The 13,762-nt window shown below is 36.9% G+C and overlaps 1 protein-coding gene across 3 annotated transcripts in view; it reads right to left on the bottom strand.

Annotated features, from left to right (window-relative positions):
- Positions 1–13,762, bottom strand: part of sntg2 (syntrophin, gamma 2) — a 732,424-nt gene that overhangs the window by 209,889 nt on the left and 508,773 nt on the right. The gene's annotated exons all lie outside the window — the stretch shown is intronic.

Here is a 13,762-nt window from a genome sequence, read left to right as displayed (position 1 = left end):
ATAGATAGATAGATAGATAGATAGATAGATAGATAGATAGATAGATAGATAGATAGATAGATAGATAGATGATCATACAGTCTGCAAGGAATGTGCCAGTGGTGGAACTGGTTGATGGAATATGTGGGAAGATAGAGCCTAAGATAGGGTGGTAACACCTGTAGGCTTAGTTGGAGTTCAGATAAAATACCCCTAGAGTCCACATAAGGAGAGATGGAGAGATAGACAATGTAGTCTTCCATTTTTAAATCTGAGAACAGAGAGGACTAGCAGAAGGCTAGTGATCTGCAATAAAGCAGCATGAAGTCTTGAAGAGTCGACCTCCTTGTTTATTTCTCCTGTTTGAGTCTGTTGCTTGACAATGTTTGTTATGCAGTAGTCACATGATGGAGTGACAGGGAATATAAAAAGATGAGTCAAGGAAAATGGCTTTACTCAAGCATTTGCAGTCTTGCCTTTAACCATTTCCTAGAGCTCTGCTTCATTTTGTATGTCTGTTTTGAGTTTAGCATGTTTTTCTCAATTTTGGCTTTGGATTTGTTTTATGCTTTGTAATTTGGTTCCTGTTTTGAATCCCATGCTTGAAATGCTTCTTCATGTTTTCACTACTGCTTTTACATTTCCCTTTTTCAAGTTTTGAACTTGTTCAAATGAATCACTGTTTTTTTCATTATATTTTTTCAATATGTTGATTTCTTTACATGTTCACCTGATATACTGTACATTATATTTGGGTATGCAAAGTCAATTGCGTTTTATAAAACAGTGCTCATTCTTGCTGTTGGTCTGACAATACTGAAGCACCCACTGATGGTTGTCACTTAGTGTTTCCAAAGCAGGCTTCCACTGACTTCTGCGGAAGGTTTAAGAAACTTCACACCATAGCCCAATAAATCTTACATTTCAAGGAAAGCTGAAGTTAAGGTTCACTGTCAGGAAGAAGACAGTGAGAGAGTGATACAGGAGAAGTAAAAAAAAAACAATCTTTTTGATTGTAACATTGAAGGAGGCAAGCTAAGCTACTGGAGAGACTCAGATTTGCATCTGTGTTGGGTGGGCCAAAAAGAATGTGGTGTCCTTTCTACAGTTGAATATCTGTTGTATGATGAATCATTTCTAATATTCACACTTTTTTTGTTTTATTTTGGTTTCACTGAAATTATTGAAAATGTTGCAATATAACACAAGGGCACCCTGTATTTGTGCTCTCTCTCCCTTTTGTTTTTTCTCTCACTGCACAATGCATAAATAGTAAATTTTTAGTTGATGTAATTTAATAACTTGCAGTGTTTAATAGATGTTATTATTTACCTGATTGTAAAGTGTAGAAATAGTTAACGGATTCAAGAATGTTTCTTGGTTAAAAGTATAAACATCTACAAGCTTAATGAGCTTTGCAATGTAAGCTGTCACAGTCACAATTCAGTCATTGAAAATTAAATTAGAACCTTCAGATTGTTGTGCTGTGAATGCTAAATTAGTTATCATTTTCATATTTAAACAAGCGCAGAAGTAGCAATTGCACTCTAACTGCAGTATTCCTGCAGTGCAGTTATAATTTTTCCATGATATACACAATTACAGGGAAACTATATAGACAGTATTGCTTGCTACATGATTACAAAACTCTGTGGTTATTTGATGCAATATTGTAATCTAAAACTTCTACTGTGTATTTATGGAGGCTTGAAAGAAGGTATGGAATATGCATAAAGCACTTAAATTTACCATGAAGTATTTTTGTTTTCCTTTTGCTCAAAGTTGTTTGTGAATCTGGTTAATAATTATTATCAGTGGCGTAGCTGGGGGGCGGTCCGCCCCGGGCAGTACATTTGTGGGGGCAGCATTATTGGCCACAAGGCTCAGTACAATTCATGTGTAAGCAGCAGGGTTCAGAAAAATATCACTCATGTATGAAAAAAGTCAAATTCTCTGATTTTTAACCACAAATGCTTGAAAAATAATGTTCAGACTATCCTTCTGCATCAGACACAGCAGCTGAAATGTATGAGGCAATGAAAAAAATAATTTCTAGGAAGATAAGCAACTAATTTACAATTTATAATTTCATTTTGTTATTAATCCGAATGCGTTCTTGCTCTGCACAGAAAACATCCCCACCTATTACTTTGGTTCTGGTTTTCGTAGCGTAATTATATTAAACTAATAATCAGAACACGGCTTATCAGTGCGTCTATACTGTATTCTTTTCTAGTTGATGCTTATAAATGTATATAAAAAATTATTGCTGTTTCTTTATATATGAATAAATCTATGCAAAATGTATCTTAATTTTTCTCTATACGTCATTTTAATATGTTGGAGGGTGGCAAATTGAAGCCCCGCCCTGAGCGGCACGAACTCGAGCTACGCCACTGATTATTATTGAATATTTTCAAAGCCGTATAAGAGTCTATACTAAATTAAATACTGTTTCTGTTTAACAATTAAACATTGTGTAAATGGTCTGTTGGAAGCACCTCTGGGTCATATGGAAGTTCCACAAAGTAATGCTCACAGATCTCTGAAGTACCCCCACAGAATGCAACTGGGCCAACTTGCTAGACTACAGATCCCAGCATACCCTGTGGGTGTCAGTATGGGTGCCGTAGACCTGGGATGCTGCAATCTCATGTCTCAGGGGAGGATATAGTTTATATATTTTATCTCCCCTGTCCTTACAGCATAATGGCCTTGACTGAGCCCATCCAGGATGTCAGAATCTCCACTGCGTCTTTGGCACCTGCTGCCCATCTTTTGGTTGAAGCAGGAAATGTGCTGCCTTCATTCCTGTTCCAGTATTGCATTGCTTCCTGGCCGAATAAGGAACCTTGTACCATCCTGGCAGAGTTGCCAGCCCATGCTTGCCATCCTCTACAAGTCCAATATACCAACTGACTAAATTTGTTAAGCATTTAAGAAAAACAATCACATCTGCAAACCAATGACTAAGTTAAAGGGAAGTCTGAGGTACTTAAATGATCCTATTCATTTGAGATTTGTTGAAATTGCCTAGTCTTGTTTTTGAAAATAAAACTCCACAGTACAGTACAGTATTTACAGCAAGGATACAGATGTGTGACACAAGAAATGGTTCAGCAAGAAACACAATATGGGTGCATCTCATTGATAGCATCCCCATCTGCCAGAGCTACATTAAGATACGCACAGGTCCTGAGGCTATAACTTTTGTATACACCCAGATCTCATGTTTAAGTAAACATAAATTCTCTTAACAACATGAATAAGAATGTATCATGTCGAATTAAATATTGTAAATGTTCATCTTGACAATATATGAATTGTGCAGAAGGATATGTCACATATCTTATATATAAATGTCTACACATGGAAGTGTGTGTCTTTCCGGCCCGGAAGTGAGAGGTGGAGTCAGGGTAGGCCCTGCCTCCGAGGAAACAGAAAACTCACTTAGCTGCTAATAACACAAGCGAGGAGAGCATGTCTGCAAAAAGAAACCTCAGAAGAAAGACAAAGTAGCTTAGCCACTAACATCAGCAAAACGTTATCCCTTTTACTTTTCCGCATACCGCTAATGCACAAGTGATATGAGCACGTCAGCAAAGCGTTACCTGATATCTCAACAATTAATTTTTTTTTTTGACAATTTCAATAGTTTCTAGGACTTTGGGGCTTTTTACAGCACGGGCTTAGGGCCGGTTTATACTTAATGCTCAGAACGCGTACATCATGGCTGCCACGCGTTCCCAGCGTTCATTTCACGCGTCCTCTGAGCAGGTCCTCATAAATTAACGGAACGTGTGCACGAGATGCAGTACGAGCAAAAAGTCAGGGGGGCGCAGTGTGCTAAAAGTCGGAATGTGATTTTAGAGTCTCTGTTTATTATCTACATGTGACAGAACGCCTCTATGCAGATCCTACGGGGATCGATGTGCGTGCTCCGCTGTTTGATGAACGGTTCGAAAAAGGGTGAAGCAAAATGCCGACATACAGATGTATTCGTGGTGCTTTTATATTCAAGCATTGCATATTCCCGATCGTAATGACACGATACATTTTAAAAGTCTCACATACCATCTTTTGTGCCGTCTTTTTTTTCAGCAACTTCACAACAACAACATAATGTATAGCGCTGTATTTGAGCCACTGAGAAAAAAATAAAGGACGCGGTGAAATTGTGGATTTTGTGATTAAAGTAGAAATTTCGGCTTTAATCTCAAAATGTCCACTTTAACCTCGTAGTTTACTTTATCATTAAAGCAGACCATCATAAACGTCATCCCAGTTTCTATACACTACAAGCTTCTTGGACCTGACAGCAGCGGCAAGCAGCAATATATCACCACACAGAACAAATTAAATGTATGATATTCCAACTCTCTGCACGTTTAGAATCCTTCGATTTATACTTTATATCACTTTCATGATGAAATGCATTAAAGTGTGCATGTTACATTTTACATATAATTTCATTTAAATAATGAATACTGCTAATAATTACACACATGGGGGTATAATTACACACATGGGGGTGACACGGTGGTGAAGCGGTAACACTGCTGTCTCGCAGGGAGTTATGTTGCTGGTATTTCCTGCTTGTATTCCACACTGTGCTCTGGTTTCCTTCCAAAGATATGCAGATTTGGTGCCGCTAAAATGACGCTAGTGTATGTGTGTGCCTGTATTCACCTTGCGATGAGCTTAGGCCTCGTCCAGGGATTGTTTCTCACTCGTGCCCAATGCTTGCTGGAATGGACACATCCCTGAATTGATGAATTTAATCAATAAACATCCTTTTCCATCCAGAGATATTGTGGTAAGGAGTCATCGGAATTTAATAGGTGTTCTAGGCAATTCACAACACAGGGAAGCCGAATATGTTCTCACCATGATAATATCTCGCACTGCCACCTGGTGGATTCCTCCAGATTTGCGTAAAGTACGTGCACAAGTATAAACACTACAATGCTTGCATAGCTAGAGCGTCCGCTGCAGCATGCGTCGCGTGAAGTATAACTCTGGCCTTTACACAGCTAGTTGGTATATATGGATTAATGACCAAACATTCACAGTCTAAATGGGCCTACTAAACAGTGATGCATCAATTAGAATAGCAATAAGAACTACATAACATCATTGATGCATATGTGTGTCAGCCAAAAATATACTCATATAAACTAACATAAAACAGTTACTCTTTAGAGTACTATACATCCAGCCATTTTCCCAAACTGTTTATCCAGGGCAGGGCCATGGGAACCTATCCCAGCATTCATTGGCTTCAAGGCAGGAACAACGCTGGGACAGGTCCCCAGGGTAAACACACACAAATACACACACACACTCGCTCACTAGGGAAAACTTAACAATGCTAATTCACCTAACCTGCTTGTATTTGGACTGTGGAAGGAAACTGGATCACCTGGACCAACCCAAACAAACACAAGAAGAATGTGCAACCTCCAGGCAGGACACAAACCCCAGTCTCCTTGTGGGACAGCAGCAGAGATACCATTCCTTCAGAGTACTAATGAGTGCTATTCAAAAAATAATCATTTAGAATGGCTGTAATGAAAGTCTTTTTTTATTATTTTTTAAAGTCCTTTAAAATTTCAGTAAAAACCAGAGACCTCAGATTGTCACCCTCAGTCGGCAAAGTGACGTGGGTCAGTTTTTCAAAAATAGCAGGATGAAGAATGAGACTGATGGTTTTGCTATTATAAACTACAACTTTAGAGGCAATATGTTTAAACTCATTCATATGGAGATCAGTATTGTTCTTGCTACTTTTTATTACTTTTGTTTGAGAATTTATGTTGTTTCTTTAAGGCCTATTTGATCCACTTTTTTTTCCAAGTTGTGATGAACACTTCCACTAAGTGTAAAACCAGACAGCAAAGTGTTCTGTGTAATCTTGGTATTTGCATATTAAAATAGGCTGAAACTAATTTGTGACCATAACCACACCATGACATCTTTCTTTAAGGACAGTTTATGGTTCTTTAGTGGGCTGTGTGGTTCCACATAGAACAATTGCTTGACAAGGCACCATTTAATTAGGTGAATGGTTCTTTGCATATGTGTTCTGAAAACTGTCCAAATTTGTAGGAAAAAATGAAATCTTTAATGTATTTTAGGCTACATAGCAAGACGCTAACAGATTAAGAAAAATTGGACTTAGCCTGGGTTACTGTATGCTGCAAGACTCCTTTCAAAATCATGACTCGTTAGTATTTCACAAATCTGTTATTATCTACCCATGGGTAATTACTGTATGGAGTATGTTATGCATATAAACAAGTAAAGGTTCTTTTTGGAAACTTCATGTTGATGGGTTTTTTGGGAATCAAAAATTGTTCCTCTATGGCATCGAGAACCACTCTGGCACCTTTACTTCTACAAGTGTAGTTGTAGTGTTTTCAGGTTGGCACAAATCTGACAATTGTTATCTGTTAAAAGTGTTATCAATCAATATTTCACCTATTTTGCTTTCAGTGTATAGAATAAGCAGTACTATAATCCATTACAGAGCATAAAACAGAAAACCCAGGAAAGGTAATGGTGCTTTAATATTTCTCATCCATTATTTGCTTTCCTCATTAATACGTTACTGCTAGTATTTAAAAGCTGTGCATTTAATATGTGGTGCACCATGACAACAGTATAATTGTTTTCTAAAATAAATAATTATTTTCTTCGATTTTGAGAAAATTGTCTATCCAAAAAACATTCTTGTTGTCTTTGTCCTTAAGGATGGCAGGGTGGAAAGATTAGAAAATATTAAATTCATCACAAGGCAAATACTTGAACCATTTCAGAAAATGGTCCATTTTTATAAAACAATTAGCAAGTAACATATTATTTAGCTCTATAATTAAGTGTTTTTATTTATATTTTTTAATTTACCTTCTGCCTAGAATGAATAGTATGAAGAACAGTTTGATTGGGGTCAGAAAACAATGGCAATATTTTGGAAGGATTGTGATTTCATTAATGTTTCAGTACTAATCACCAAGCTGCAAAGCCTTCTAAAAAAAAAGTTTAATTCTTTTCTTGCAACATTAATTAGGAAAAGTAATAAATTACTAACCAGCAGCCAGTAACAAACCTTGTGGTGCTATAAATAAGTCTTTTTACATGCTGCACAGTTAGTTCTTTGTTATTATTTGAAAGGAACAAGAAATCTTAGAACATTAAAGTCTATGATACAATAATGAATATTTTTTTTAAACTAATTTTGTTGCAGCTTATTAATTTAAAAAAGCAGATTCTATATTTATATGTTGGCAACATTTATAATATAACTGCTGGAATATTGAAATTATTTATTTATAAATGCTCTTGCCAATTTCTACAAATACCAACAGCCTGGTTTTTAAATTACTATTACTTTTTGTGATTGCACTTTGTACTACTAAAATTTTTTTTTTTCATAAATTAGTTTTTCAGGCACAACAGTAACACATTATATATATTAATCTGATGTAAAACATAAGTTTCCCTTTTTAATAGATTAATTAATCTCTGTTCTCCAAATGGAATGATATTAACATTGTCCCAGTTATTTATTGAAATTTGGGGTTATTTGCACTACAAGGAAAAACCAATAATATTGTACATGAAAAAGTTTTCCAGTTCTAAAAGTAACAAATAAAAGTAACATTGCAAAAACACTAAGAATAATAAAGCTGTTGGTAATTATCCTGGAGAGTTAAAAAGTTATTTTGGGATTGTTTTTTGTGTTGCTCAGTAGAGCTACGGTGAACTGTACTGAATTTGAACTGTGCAACTCTAGTTAACGGATATTTTCATACAAAGCAATGCAATGAAGCCCTATGTGAAGTATTGTAAGAATATATTTCCTGCTTTAGTTTATAATCATATATATTTTGTCTTTTTTCTTTTATGTTATTTTAGTGTATAACTCGCATTATAATCTTAGGTTAGAATAACCAATACATTTATAACCCAACACCAGGCAGGAGTACCTTTTTCCCAATGGAACAGGACACTATACAAATAAACATCCCTGACAAGATAAAGTGTTCTACACAAAAATTAATGATAACGTTTTTAGGCCTAACTTTCCATCTCCAGAATAGTTAGCCCATTATCTGTATCACAAGTTCCGGAAACCTTATGAGGGCCATTTGGCATAAAGGATGAATCAAATGAAAGAAATTCCATTCCACTTCGAAATTGAAGATGCAATCCAAAAATCAGCCTGACTTCTAAATCAAGATGAGCCATCTGAAAGAAAAGCTTTTTTTCCCCTCCTTTCCATTAATTTCTGATAGAGATATTTTCTTTGGTGCTGCACTTCAGCTTCCATATTTTTACTGAAAGAATTTCTTAAGCATTTTGCCTTTGAAACAAGGCTATATTTTATTAGGGGTTTACATACAATCATTGATGTTTTCGATCATTTATTTAAATTATAATTTTACTGACATTTTCTATTCTAATAAATGTTGTTTTGATTTTCTTCTTCTTCTTTCGGTTGCTCCTGTTAGGGGCTGCCACAGCGGATCATCTTCTTCCACATCATCCTGTCTTCTGCATCTTGCTTTGTTACACCCACCACCTGCATGTCCTTTCTCACCATATCCATAAACCAATTCTTAGATCTTCCTCTTTTCCTCTTCCCTGGTAGCTCTATCATTAACATCCTTTTCCCAATATACCCAGCATCTCTCCTCTACACATGTCCAAACCAGCGCAATGTCATCTCTCTGATTTTGTCTCTCAACTATCCAACCTGAGCTGACCCTCTGATGTACTCATTTCTAATCCTATCCATCCTCGTCACACCCAATGCAAATCTTAACATGTTTAACTGCCACCTCCTGCTCTGTCTCCTGCCTTCTGGTCACTGCCACCGTCCCCAACCCATATAACATAGCTGGTCTCACTACCGTCCTGTAGACCTTCCCTTTCACTCTTGCTGATACCCATCTTTCACAAATGTTGCTTTGCTTTTAAATGTCTATATTTTGTCCTCACATCTTAAGAGATTAAAGTAATATGATGGATACAAGGCACCTAAGTGTGGGGAGATAACCACTTTTTTTTTCCATCAAGGTATCTGCTGAAGAGGCATGGCTCCAATAGTGAGAGGGAGTAACACACAATTTGGAAGGCTTTAATCAATGATGTATGTGCCTCCAGTGTCTAGGATATCTCAGTGACTAAGGAATATCAGAGTTATATCTGGGGACACCATGAAAGTGTATCACCCTTCATATGTAAAAGTTATTATTGGGGGACAAGGGAATACCAGTCTTTAGAGTCTATTTTATATCTGGGGACACCCGTGTGCATTGCTCAAAAAAGCTACCGAGTCTCTATTTTGTGTGGAGTACAGAGGAGTGACAGGCTGTGCAGCCATCACTCATAATGAGAGCTTTAGTGGATAGTGTCTGTGTGTGCAAAACTTAAGGTGCCAGAATAGGCCAATCCATAATGAACTTGTTAAATCCCTTTCCTCCCATGTAAATGTAGTAATATATCATGTATAATGCTTTTCTTTATATTTTTATTTTATTTTCTGGGAATGCTGGGCAACTAAGCAAATATTTACAATATATGTTCATGAGTCTAGATGTTCAAGACTTTCAAAGGCAAGAGGAAATTGGGAAGCATGGAGAGAAGCCTATACAATATAAGAAGAATATGTATATTCCAAACAGATAGTGACAACGCAGACATCAACCCTCAGCCCCAGAGCTGTGAGAAACTAAATGATTTACATAGTGCTGTTCAAGTTTTATAACATTTCAGTTTTTTCTAAACAGACTTGGTAACTGAAAATGCTTATTAATGATACTGAAAGCAAATCTAAAAAAACAAAAGTAAAATTCCAATTACTGCATACTGTAATGTAATATATTTTTAAGATCGATAATTATCAGTTGAGTGTCCTGGTTCATATTTTGGTCCTAAATCTACTGCCTATACTATTAATTTTCCTTCACAAGAAATTATAAAATTATTTCTTTTTTGGGTGGCGTGTAAAAGTTAATAAAATTAAATGAGAATGTTGATGCAGGACAGTATGGTGATGCATTAGTTGTTACTGGCCCATAGAATCAGAGTCTACTGGGCTCAAATTCAAGACCGGTCAAATCTACTTGGTACTCTGGCTTCCTGCCATATCCTAATGATGTGTACATTAGGAATGGCAGAATGTGAATATGCCCCTTTATGGACTGGCACCATGTCCTAGGTGATGCTAATCTTTGCATTTGAATAAATTAATTTGAAACATTATTGATCATATGCAGATGCACAGTTTATATTGTAAATTAATCTTTAAGGTAACAACACCTACAATGAAATACAATGTGATTTCTGTTTTGATTTAATAGACTAACTTTAAGTATATTTTTTTTATGCTATAGTAAATAAATTCATTTCAACAAAGATGCTCATTTTATAAAGTAATTAGTGTGCTAAACTTTTAATACAACAGGTGGGCAATAAAACAGTTCTGTAAGTTTTATTGAAAAAAGGAGAACAACAGACTTCAGCTTAATACACTTAAAAACATCTGTTTGAATTTATGTAATCATTGACCTTTTTAAATACATCCATGTTTTATCCTGGTGTTAGAGCTGGATCATTATAGGATAAGCACCAAAATTAGCTCTTGCCTCAAGTATCTGCAAATTGCCTGCTCCTGTAGCAATCATTGGCATTCCCTTTGGTAATAAGAGATTAAGAAGCTGTTCACAGATCCCAAAGAAACCAAATAAGAGCTCTGTTGCTCAAGCCACCCAAAGTCTGAATGCAGTACTTAATGATTAACTAAATGAAAGGTTTCTTGGTTAAATCTATAAAAATTGATCCAAGTAAATTATATTTTTCAGAACAGGTGCAATAATATTATGTTACTTTAGAACACAGAAAATTGCCAAAGGATGATTTCTTTGATAGGAAGGAAAAGGAAAACATTCTTTAATGTCAAATGTATAAAAGATTTATTTTATGTTTGCAGGGATGTGTGTTAAGTTACAGTTTAGTAGATGAGTTTCTATGACAGCTAAACTGGCAAATTTAAATGCACATAAAGGAGTTATTTCATATTTTGCATGTTTTGCTTTTTCTTTTTCACTTTCTTGGAATGATACTTAAATTAATTTAATCCTCAATATTACAGTATTTTTTTTTTGGTCTGATAAATTGATCAGAACATCTAGTCACTATTACATCAAATTAAATATATTTCTTCATTTTGCCTGTATCCTTCATCACAAACAGACTATTCAAGCTGTGTGACAAATTACCCTTGATCTCTTCATTTCCTTTCCAATCCAGCCAAACCCCTGGGCAAACCTTTGCATGGTCCACACACTCCATCAGCATCCACATGGATTGATTTAATGTGATCAATCTTTAGTATAATCTTTTGAACAAACTATTGCTCTCAATATTTCCTAAGGCTTTCCTTTGTCTTCATTTGAGCATGTGATACAGTACATGGCCGTTCATCCCGGCCAATACCCCCAAGCTGCCAGATGGAGCCCTCCTTGCAGCATAGAGGTGCCCCGAATGCCAGCAGAGAATTATGGACAATGGACTTTTAATGCACAGCCCTGCTGGATACCATAGGGGCCGCCAGGGGTCACTGCAGGGAGGCCCAGAGACTATTTGCCTTACGCCCAGGAAGTACGTCATAGTCACGTGGACAAAGGGAACGATGTGCTTCCTGGGTGAAGAAAAGAAGGATTTTTATCTGACCCAGGAGTGTTCCAGGTCACATGGACGGAGAGGTTGAAACGCTTCCGGGTCAAGGCGTATAAAGGACTGTGGGAGATCCCAGACGGACGAGCTGAGTTGGGAGGCAGGGTGGCTAAGCGTCTGGGAGTTTGGATATTATTATTGTTATTGGTTATTTAATTATTAGAGAATTGTGGAGAAGAGTGTGCTTTATGCACTTTACTATTATAATAAATATCATTATTGGACTTTTACCTGGTGTCTGACGTGTGGTCTGAGGGTGCAAGGGTGCGAGCAAGCCCTAATCTGTCACAAGCACTAAGTAAGAGCTGTCATCAAATGAATAAATAAAAAAGGCCATTTTAAGCAGAGGCAGATTTTCAGATACTTTTTTGGCTTTCAAATGATTGTTTTATCAATTCTCTCTTGTAAAACTGATGCTTGCCAAGGTTAAATGTGTCAGGGTTGTACTGGCGAAAAGATGGGCACTACAAGGGTCATGAAAATAGAATCTCACACTAGAAGTGGAACAGAATCTACTGTATATGTGCGAGTTTTGGGTAGGTATGGGACTTTTATACACCTGGCAAATTCTGAAAGAGATTTCTGGTCTTGGCTTGCATGTGAAATCCTACTTAGCTTAGACACTTTTGGCTGACAGAATGTCAATGAGTCCACTGTTAGAAGATGGGTTTGGGGAGAAAGCTCATGAGAATTGATGTAAAAAGAAAAAGATATGGTTGAATCCTGAGAGGGTGGGTGTTTTGACATGTTTGAAGTTACGGAAAAGGGAAAGCCACCCCTTGTACACTAAATCCCAATAAGACATCAGTTACTTATTTGATACATTGTGTTCCTAGTTAAATTGCAATGTAACAGATACATTGTTTTTTTGATCACCTTGGCTACATTATTCCACACCTAAGAGACAACAGTGTAGCTCTTCTCTTTTGCCTTTCTGAGGCTGCCAATTATGCTCAGGGTAATAGAGGAATAGAAAGTAGGATGTTTTAGATGTGACGTTCTAGGCATGATTTAATTCATAGCCTTGATAACCAGGGCTGCCCACATGAGAAAACTGCACACAAAGAACTCAAGGGAACATAATGCTTGATTAAGACTCCAACACAACCGAATCTCACATGACTATCTAGCCATGCCTTGGTGTACAGTGATTCTAATTTTACTCAATTACACAATAAATTAGGAAAACATCCAGAGCTTCAGCTCACTTCTAGGAGCTGAAGAAGTGAAACTCATTCTGTGCTGGGATATTCTGGCTACCCTTGAATCTTATGAATAATCCAAAATGAAAGATATCATAAACAATTAGAAAGCCCTGCATCTAACCTAAGGATCTCTATAAACAGTGTACTGAAAATATACATAATATTTTCAAACCCATTTAATCAAGTTCAGGGTCACATGAGACTGAAGCCTGTCCTACAAATGACTGAGTGTAACGCAGGAACCTACACTGGGTCAGGTGCCAGCCCATTATAGGGCCTACTCACACACACCAACAATTTATACAGTAATGTCCATTACATCAGCAGCATAATGACTGAAATCTAATGATCTTCAAAATGGCATTAGGTAAATAAAGCAGAATATGAAAATACAGTGGAACCTTGGTTTGTGAGTAACTTGGTTTACAAGTGGTTTGCAAGACAAGCTAAAATTTTTATTAAATTTTGACTTGATAAACGAGCGAGGTCTTGCAATACGAGTAGTATGGATACGTTTTGTCTGCTGAGCGTCATGTGATCACAACTGAGCTGATGGTTCTTCTCTCTTGCGCACGTGTGTGTGTGTGTGTCTCTCTCTCTCTTGCGCACACACGTGTGTGTGTGTATGTGTGTCTCTCTCTCTTGTGGGCAATCGTCTCCTATTCTCCGTCTGAGTCTGCGTGCCTCACGCATATAGTCAACATCTGTACGAGTGTATACTGTTTATTACTGCATTGTGACTGTGTGTATGTGCTGTGAAGTGTGAGTCCCCGTCTTGCGCCCCAAAACACGAAGCTGAGTCTCAGTACTTTAACAACACCAGCTTTATTCAGCTT

The sequence above is a fragment of the Polypterus senegalus genome, chromosome 3 (assembly GCF_016835505.1).
Source record: "Polypterus senegalus isolate Bchr_013 chromosome 3, ASM1683550v1, whole genome shotgun sequence".
Lineage (NCBI taxonomy): Eukaryota > Metazoa > Chordata > Cladistia > Polypteriformes > Polypteridae > Polypterus > Polypterus senegalus.
This window is presented reverse-complemented; position numbering and strand designations above follow the sequence as displayed.